The sequence below is a fragment of the Pygocentrus nattereri genome, chromosome 27 (genome assembly GCF_015220715.1).
Source record: "Pygocentrus nattereri isolate fPygNat1 chromosome 27, fPygNat1.pri, whole genome shotgun sequence".
NCBI lineage: Eukaryota > Metazoa > Chordata > Actinopteri > Characiformes > Serrasalmidae > Pygocentrus > Pygocentrus nattereri.
The window spans coordinates 25,607,591-25,617,590 of record NC_051237.1 but is presented as its reverse complement, the minus strand read 5'-3'; the positions used below and the strand labels follow the sequence as shown (position 1 = coordinate 25,617,590).

Here is a 10,000-nt window from a genome sequence, read left to right as displayed (position 1 = left end):
ATAACTGACAGAGTGACTGAGTGAAGTGGTAGTTGGGGAAGGACCCACAGCTTGTTCAAAAGCCTGACAGCCTGTGGGTAGAAATAAATCTCACTCCACCCTTACCGGGCTTTTGAATTCTCAATCGACAGCAGTGATAAATCTTACCTGACATCTGCTTTTTTGTCACTGGTTTATCAGATTGAGTTTGATCGCTCAGGTCGCCGATGCTCGGCCAAATATACTCTCCGAGATCCACGAGTTGAAATCAAACGCTACGATTATTATTATTGCTGTTATTTTATGTCTCATCTGTTGTTTTTAACAGCAGCTTGTGCTCAGTGTCTACAGAGTGAGTCGTTAAAACAGTCGTTATGCTGACTGCACGGTGCCGTCGCGCCTCTAGAAGAGAAGGAAAGGCCGCTCTGCTGATGAATTCCAAAGGTTCCATCAGCAGTGAACCTAACAGGGTTCGATCCGAGACCCAGGGTTTCTGCCGGACTGGTACAGCTGTTTGTTTCAGGCCCAAATACCGTTGGAATGTTCACACATCAAAAAGAAAAAGTCTTCATCAAACAAAGTTCCCTGAGAAACTTCTCCATCTCTGGTTCGCTGTCTGCATCGTGAGCCCATCGTGAGATAATGTTTAATCAGCCACTACTGCGGTTTTTATTTATTTGTACGTCTCTATTAATATTTATTTTAGTTATACTGTTAAAATATTTATCCATCCATCCATCCATCCATTTTCTAAGCTGCTTCTCCGTCAGGGTCGCGGGGGGTGCTGGAGCCTATCCCAGCAGTCTTCGGGCGGAAGGCAGGACACACCCTGGACAGGTGTTAAAATGTTTATTTCTTAGATTTTTAGTTATTAAGTTAATAATTTTTCCACTTATGTTTTCGTGGCTTATGGTGACGTTACTGGCTGTGACGCGGAGCGAGGAGACGGACGCATGTGCGAAGAGATCCGAGATTTATTAAGTGCAAATCCATAAACGGGTCAGAACAGTCCATGGTCAGAGAGCCAATACGGAGAGCAGGAGAGACGGTCATGACAAGAAACAGAAATCCGAATACTTAACAAAACACTTGAAACGATACAACGCATACAAACAGCACGTCAAAACAGGCATACAATCAAACACACAACCAGCACGTCAAACATCCAAACAATCAGCACAAAGACCAACGAAACCAAGAGCCAAACACAGGGCTTAAATACAGGAGGGCTAACAAGGGATAACAGGACACAGGTTGAAACACATGTGGGAACAATCAGGGGCGGAGTCACAAAACATGGGGCCGGACTGGGGATCAAAACAAAGAAAGCATGTGGACTAGTCCAAAAACACAACACAAACACATGGACAGGACTGGGAGGGGCCAGTCGTCACACTGGCCCAAATTACTGCCTCATGCTAAAATCCAAACCTGAATGAGATTCCCGAGTGAGCCAGTGTAACACGTTTGTGCCAAATGTGATCCTTAGTTTATTTTCGAAGTGTAAAGATGTAAACGCAACCGCGCCGCAAACTATTTTCTTTTTTAAAAATTGATTTTGCAACTACTTTTTATAATTAAGCAATAGAAAAAAACATAAAATGATATCAAAACATTTACAGCTCACAATTTGCTCTGTCCAAAAAGTCACGAAAGGAGCAACTTGTCCGATTTTTTGTTTAAAACATTGAACTACAATTATCAAATGTGAAGAAACACCAGGTTGGCCTTATGTCAAGGTCGTCTCTGTACTGTGGTGGAGAAATATCTACTGAAGATAGCATGCTGACCAGCTCGCTCCGGCCTGTCCTGTCTCGTAGGAGGCGACAGTGAGGCGGATGAAGAGTTACTGGAGAACCTTTATTTACCTTGAGCTTGATGATATGAGTATTGTTACACCTGTAATCAGCGCTAATGAATACAATACTACACTGTAAAATGGCTCATCAGTTCAAACTAAAAAAAAACTTTGATTGAAAGAACCGTTCATTCCAAGTACGACCCCGTTTCCAAAAAAGTTGGGACGCTGTGCAAAATGTAAATAAAACTAAATGCAGTGATGTGCAGATCATTTAAACCCTATATTTCCAGTTGGTTGGTAAAGTTGTGTAAACTTGGTGGTCGATTGGCAGCAGTTCAGTAACATGACTGGGTATAAAGAGCGTCTCAGAGAGTCGGAGTCTTTCAGAAGTGAAGATGAGGAGGGGTCACCACTCTGAAAGACTGCACCATTGAATAGAGCGACAATTCAGGAAGAACGTTTCTCAACATAAAACAGCGAAGAGCTTCTGCTTTTCATCGTCTACGGTGCAGAATATCATTAAAAGACTCAAAGAATCTGGAGAAATCTCTGTCTGTGAGGGACGAGGCCGACCAGTATCTGCTGGCCGTGATCTTTGGGCCCTCAGGCAGCACTGCATTAAAACCAGACGTGGTTCTGTAGTGAAATCACTGCATGGGCTCAGAAACACTTCTGAAAACCACTGTCTGTGAACACAGTTCATCACTGCATCCACAAACGCTGTTAAACTCTAAAACACAAAGAAGAACCCAAATATAAACAGGATCCAGAAACGCTGCCACCTTCTCTGGGCCTGAGCTCATTTAAAATGGGCTGAGGGGAAGTGGAAAAGTGTCCTGTCGTCCGACGGATCAACATTAGAAATTTTCCCAACTTTTTAGGATGGGCAAATATTTTTCAAAAAACAATAAAATTTCTCAGTTTCAACATTTGATTTGTTGTCTTTGTACTGCACAGGTTTACATGATTTAGATTTGCATATCATTGCATTTTGTTTTGATTTACATTCTGCACAGCATCCCAACCTTTTTGGAAATGGGGTTGTATTTATTTAGGTTGAATAAAACTAATAAATTTACTTGTTACCACATGAAATATTGTTCCAGGTTGAGCTGATGTGTAATCAATAGCTAGTTGAAAATGCTTTATAAACACTGCCGTGCGTTTCTCTCTGAAGTGACGTCCGTTTGTCTTTACAGGTGTTTATTTTTATTTATGGACGGCTGCTGCTCGAAACTGGAAACTGGATGCTGGATTTAGGTTTAACAGACGGACACTCAGACTACTGATGCACTGTAATCTCTTCTCTTTGAGCTGTTTTGACCGCCGGCCGGGTTTCCGTTGATGATCCTCCCTCCTCTCTCTGCTGGAGGGACGGGGATGTGGAAACCGGCCGAATTCGGGCCAGTGCTGTGGCAATATTAATGAAGCAGCCTGACACCTGAGACTGAAAAGGCAACCTGAGGGCCGGGAGCGTGGCCAGAAGCTTACGCTCTGGATGCGCTTGTCTTTCTGGACACCTCTCTGTCCTCTGCCCGAGTAAACTCCGCTCCGCTCGGTGAGAACCGTCCAGAACGGACAGAGTAAGACTGGGCTTAAAGGAATACTTCAGAATTTTCAACCTGATCTCCACCTGCTGCGTTTGGATTGCCTCATATTGTCATAACGTCACACTGTAAAGAAACTGATTTCAGGCGAAATGATGCTTTTTTACTTTTCTTACTGATGTTTATTTGTTTAATCTGCTTAGATTTGCTTGTTCGCCCAACGTTAGGCTGCAATAACATTGACATTTTTTCCGAAAAAGAAAAAAAACAGACTGCCCTCTGAAAAAGATGGTTCTTCAAGGGTTCTTTAGTAAAGACAGCGGTTCCATAATGAAGGCTAAACACTAAAAGAACCGTTGCATACTTTAAAGGTTCTTTGCATGGTGAAATCGTTCTTCAGACAGATGAAGTAATGTGTTGTGTGTGGCTCCATATAGCACAAATAGGGTTCTGCAGTTGTTATGAAGTCAAGCCTGTATACAACAGAAGAACCCTTTTTGGTGCTACATTGAACCCTTTTCAAAATAGACACTATATAGAACCATATTCAGCACTTTCTCCATCAGTTAAGGCTTAAAGGAACGCTTTCGAATCCTATCATATTGGCATTTCGCTGTGCAAAGATAGTATTTAGGATTGCACATGATACTTTAAATGGTCATGGTTCTATATAGAACCCCTAGGCCTCATTCTCCAATATCTTCAACAGTTTTTTTGAATATTGATGGAGTGAGGATGGGTCAGCTTTGCCGAAAGTGCACCAGATATTACTCCAGCAGTTTAAGAACATTGGGCCTCATTCTCCAATATCTTCTCAATTCTCTTCTCATGTTCTTAAAAGTCTACGTCAGGTTCATGACGTGTTCTTAAAGAGCAGAACTGTTCTCACCTTTCTGCTGTTGGGTGTGTGTGGATTCTGTTCTTACCTAAGAGCCAATCCCACATAACCGAACACTGGTGAATGTCAGAGTCTTTGTCAAAACTGCATAAGTGGGTTTTAAGAAGGAATTTCTTCCCAGGAGCAGTTGGAGAATGAGGCCCAGTGTCCTTGAAAGACCATCCTTTGAAGAGTGTATGTTACAGCATTTGGCAGACACTCTCATCCAGAACGGCTTACAGTCTAATCGTGTTTGAGAGGTAAGCTAATGTAGGATTAGGAGTCTGACTCAGGGATGCGTACTAGTACAGCATGATGTGCTGCCTAAGCCGGGAATCGAACCCCAGCCGCAGAACCCCAGACATCGGTAGAGGAGTTACCTGCTGTCCTGACCAGATGGGGATGTTTTTATTGTCACACCCCTGGTCTTAGAGGTGGATAGTATGATATTTTATCATCATCATGATAAATTATATCACAATACTTTTCTGAGTATATCGTGGATATCGACAGTCCTTAAAGAACACTGACCAGCTACCTGTTTCATTGCAAAGTGAGCATAATTAGGTCTGGTTAATTGGATTTAATGCAGTGCAGTTTGTAAAATGCTGAATAAAAATCATTGTAGATGTAGGTTTATTATTATTATTATTAATATTATTATAGTATTTTTTCAAATGTGGCACTACAGGTTCTATTTTGTCTGTTTCAACTTATTCAATCTCAGAAAAACTAAATATCATGATCCGTATTGTGTATTGTGAAAATGCTTTTAAGTATCATGATTTAAGATCTTTGCCATATCGTCCACCCATAACTCGTTTCAACGAGGGTTTAATAAATAGATCCTTGTTTTTAGCTAACAGTTGGAATGGTGCGGTGGGTAAGACCACTGCCCTCCACCCGACAAACTGAGGTTCGATTCTCTGCTTGGGACGTAACCAAGAGCCTCTGGATAAGACGGCTAACGCTGTGATAGCTGCCTCAGTAACATGGTAAGACTAGAAGTTGTTCTGGGTGATGGGGAGGTTATAAAAGCTGCTTCTCCTTTTAAAAACTCTTATGTTTTATTTTTAACTTATTGTTAGAAGAACAAACGAGTCTAGATTAGTTAAACGAATTAACCTTTGGTGATTTGGGGTGCTGTTGATTTGGGGTGCTGTTGGGAAAAGTCAAAAATCGTAGTGCGTCATGTTCCCTTGAAATTTTGAGTTTCTTGTTGACAGTGTAACACGTTCCCCTGACGTCAGAAAAGAACAGGAAACATTTTGGCTCAAAACTCAAAACTTTTAGTGGAAGCAGTTGCTAAATTCCACAAATGAGTGGTTGAAACACGCGAATGTATGAAACAACTGAATGAACGTCTTGATTACTTTCACTTTCTCTAAGGTTTTCAGGTGTCCATGGCGATCAGGAGCCTGTCAAAACTGCCAACACCTCTACACTGATAACTAATGACCACAAATTCTTCCCATTGCTGGAACGACTGTTTATGAAGATTAACAGCTTAATTTACTGTCACCTTTTACTGAAAAAGTCAAGGAAGTGTTCAAAAAATATCGCTGCTGAAGAAAACCTTGAGCTCCAAAATGGTAACTTTACAGCAGAAGGAAAAAGATACTTTACTTTTAATGGAAGTCAATGGAACCAGACGTCTTTCCAAGTCATTTTGGGACGTTTCTTTTCATCCATTTATCATAAAATTTACACACAATATAAAGAACATCAGACATTTTCAGACTATGTCAAAAACTGAAAAACGACAGCAGCGATATATTTTACCTAAATGTTTACTAACAGAGCTCAGCACATGCCCATTATCTTCAACTGTAAATGTGTTTTCTGTACTTTTCCACATGCAGGGAGACTGATTGTGGTAATTGACAGTACATGACAGGTGCACCAGATAGAGATGAACTGCAGTATTCCTTTAGAATAATGCTTGAACACATAGGGGGTCCTCCAGGCCAAGATGATCCTCAAACATCTACAGAGATACGAGGTTCTTCTCATACTTGTGTCGGTAAAAGGGTAACGTGTGCGTGTGTGTGTGTGGGTGGGTGTGTATATAGTGTATGTATGGCTTGTTTGAATCGGCCTGAAGATGTCATTATTCTGCAGAGATTATTTATCTGCTAAAAATCCACTCTGATAAAGGACTGATCAGACTAAAGCCACAGTGTCTGCTGTGGATAATAGGACTATTTTCAATCAACGCATCTCAAAAACACGATGTGAAAATAAAAATGGGTAGACGGCTTCAAATGATGCGAGTTTTGTCTTCTTTTTGTTGTTGTACATTGTTTGTTTAGTACATCGTATTTCTGTATTCCCCCATTAATCACCCATGGAATCCCCCACAGATCCCAGCTGGTCACCCATGAACCAGCCCTCTTGGTCAAATATCAACCACCAACTTTACAGATTCTCCATAGATCGCCGATAGAATCCCAATAGTTCTTCCCATGTTATCTAGTGACCTATACCTCCCACCTTGATCACCCATAGATCACACAGAGAGGCACCATAGCTCATCCATAGATCCCATAGATCACTTATATCTCTCCACAGCTTCAACATTGTTTCACCATAGATCACTGACATATCCCTCCATAGATTACCCATTTATAGATTGACTGCAGTTCGCCTGTAGATCATTCCCCTAGATCACCCATGGATCACTCATAGATCCTCACCAGATCATCAAGTCAACCTACCCCCCCCAAGGTTATAGATCACCCAAAGATTATCCATAATTTACCCACGGATGTCTTTAGATCACTTATAGATCACTCATATGTCACCCACATATTCACCATAGCTCACTCAAAGATCACAGAGACCCCCTCATAGATCCCCTCATGCTTTGTATATCACCCATACTTTGCCCGCAACCCTCGCCATAGATACCTGATCAACCATAGATCGGCTGTAGATCACCCCCCATAGATCATATATACTTCCCTCATAGTTCACCTTTTAATTCTTCCCATGGATTGCTTGTAGATCATACATAGATCACTCCTAGATCTCTTAAGTAGGTCATCCATAGATCACTCATAGACTGCTGGTAGATGACTTTTAGGTCCCCCTCATAGATTGCTCATACATTCCCCACTTAGATTATTTATTTCAAGTCTCTCATAGATTCCCCACAAAAGGCATCGATAGATTCCACACATAGATCATTTATAAAACACTTATAGATCCCCTACATAGATCATTTATAGATTCCTTATAAAGATCATTCATAGAGTCCCCACATAGATAATTCACAAATAGCTTATTGATTAACAGTTTATATCATTCACAGATCGCTCACAGATTCCCTACATAGATCATTTAGATTGCTGGCAGATTAATCATAGATCCTTCATAGATCACCCATTAGTTGATGGTAGATCACTCATAGGCTCCCCCAGATCATCCATAGACTGCTCATAGATTCGCCATATAGATTATCCATAGATCACTATAAATCACCTATGAATGCTGATTGTTCTCCAATAGATCATCCATAGATTAGCCCCCCTAATCTAATCCTGCAAATATCCTGGATCCATAGTGGTTATGCATTTATACACAAGGCTCTTGTTCACTTTGACACTTTTGTGCATGCTTTGATAAAAAGAGTGAGTCCAGCTGTACACCGAGCCACACTGAGCAGCCCTGACCACCAACACACTGCTAGCTGTCGTTGCTACACTATAGATGGACAAGCAATCTCAGGAGGTATTCAGCTGCTTCATCGTGCCTTGCTAAGCAATGTTATTTATATATTTATATAACCATGTCTTCATGTAGATGTTCAGCCTCCCAGGAGTGGGAGAAGATGATCGAGGATGCCAGACTGGTGGAAGAAACATGAATAACCTTCAGTAAATGGTTGATATGATACTATAAGAAAATAAGAACCAGATCTTTTTGAGGAAAGTTAAAGAACAGAGTTAGTAGTTAGAGGGACCTCAGCTCAATACAAAGAAAACCATTTATGACAACAGGAACAGAAGAACATCTGCGCTAGAACCCCAACGCAGGACATTTGAGCAGTGGAGGAAGGTTTTCTGGATTGCTGACATGTCTGGTGGTGGGTTTCTGACTGAAGGCGTTGTGAATGCTGATGAGCACAAACTCATATTAATACATCATGCAGCTCCTGAAAACCTCCCAGTCTGACTGAGAAGAACTTCATTCTGCAGAGAGATGACGACCCCGAGCTCACTGCTGAGATCAGGACATAGAAGCTGGACAGTGGACTGACCACTCCAGAGTCAAGACCTCCACACCACTGAATGGGTTTGAATACTCCAGAATATGATCAACCAGCTTCTCGGACTGAGCTTTGGAGGCGTGTCTGCAGATTCTTTTAGAAACTAGTATCTTGATTGCATCCAAGATTTTAGCCACACGCATTTACACTTGGTGGTCAGACTGAAATCCACGTCCTGTGTCGGAGGAGTTTAGGTTGTACTGGCAGGCGTTTTGGTTGCTCTGCGAGGGGTTTCAGTTGTAATGGGAGGGGTTTATGTGTGGAAGGACTTTTGGTTGTTCTGTGAGGAGGGGTTTCGTTATACCAAGAGGAGTTTTGTTTGTACCAGGAGGAGGATAGGTTGTACTGGGAGGGGTATTGTTTGTACTGGGAGGAGCTTTGGTTTTATTGGGAAAAAGATCAGTTGTATGGGGACGAGGATTGATTGTACTGGGAGTTTTGGTTGTACCAGGAAGAGTTTTAGTTGTACCAGGAAGAGTTTTGGTTGTACTGGGAGGAGTTTTAGTTGTACTAGGAGGAGTTTTGGTTGTACCAGGAGGAGTTTCAGTTGTACTGGGAGATGTTTTGGTTGTATTGGGAGATGTGTTGGTTGTGCTGGGAGGGGTTTTGGTTGTACTGGGAAGAGTTTTAGTTGTACAAGGAGCAGTTTTACTTGTACCAGAAGAGTCTTAGTTGTACTGGGAGGAGTTTTAGTTGTACTGGGAGGAGTTTTAGTTGTACAAGGAGCAGTTTTGATTGTACTGGGAGGAGTTTCGGTTGTACTGTGAGGGGTTTTAGTTGTACCAGGAGGAGTTTTGGTTGTACTGGGAGGAGTTTCAGTTGTACTGGGAGGAGTTTCAGTTGTACTAGGAGGGGTTTCAGTTGTACTAGGAGGGGTTTCAGTTGTACTGGGAGGAGTTTCAGTTGTACTAGGAGGGGTTTCAGTTGTACTAGGAGGGGTTTCAGTTGTACTGGGAGGAGTTTCAGTTGTACTAGGAGGGGTTTCACTTGTACTGGGAGGAGTTTCAGTTGTACTAGGAGGGGTTTCAGTTGTACTAGGAGGGGTTTCAGTTGTATTGGGAGGAGTTTCAGTTGTACTAGGAGGTGTTTCAGTTGTACTAGGAGGTGTTTCAGTTGCACTGGCAGACGTTTTGGTTGTCAAGCTTGTACCAATAGAGGAACTCTTTTCGATGCTATACTGATTCCCTTTCAAAAAGGTTCTATATAGAACCGTGTACAACATGTTCTCCATCAATTAGAAGAGCTATCCTTCTTCAAGAGACCACTACAGGACCACCACTGAGCAGATATTAACATCTTTCAAAATATCACACACACATTTTTTGCTCTCCTCCCTCCCTTCTCTCTCTCCACCCCCTCTACTCTCTCTCCCTCCTTCCCTCCTGTCTCTCTCCCTCTCTCTCCCTCCTTTTGATCCCTCTCTCATCCTCCTCTGTCCCCCCTCTCTCTTCTCTCTACCTCTCTCTCTCTTTCTCTCTCTCTTTCTTTTCCTCCCTCCTCTCTCTCTTCCTCCTCTCTCCCTCCAC

At 42.1% G+C, this 10,000-nt stretch overlaps 1 protein-coding gene across 2 annotated transcripts in view; it reads left to right on the top strand.

Moving 5' to 3' along the window:
- LOC108415926 (suppressor of cytokine signaling 7-like) overlaps positions 1 to 4,774 on the top strand; it is a 55,184-nt gene extending 50,410 nt beyond the window's left edge. For both annotated transcript variants that reach the window (XM_037535476.1, XM_037535475.1), the window contains one exon: positions 2,980 to 4,774. The gene's annotated coding sequence lies outside the window, so the exon portion shown is untranslated. The remainder of the gene's footprint in view (positions 1 to 2,979) is intronic.
- Positions 4,775 to 10,000: the final 5,226 nt, after the last annotated feature.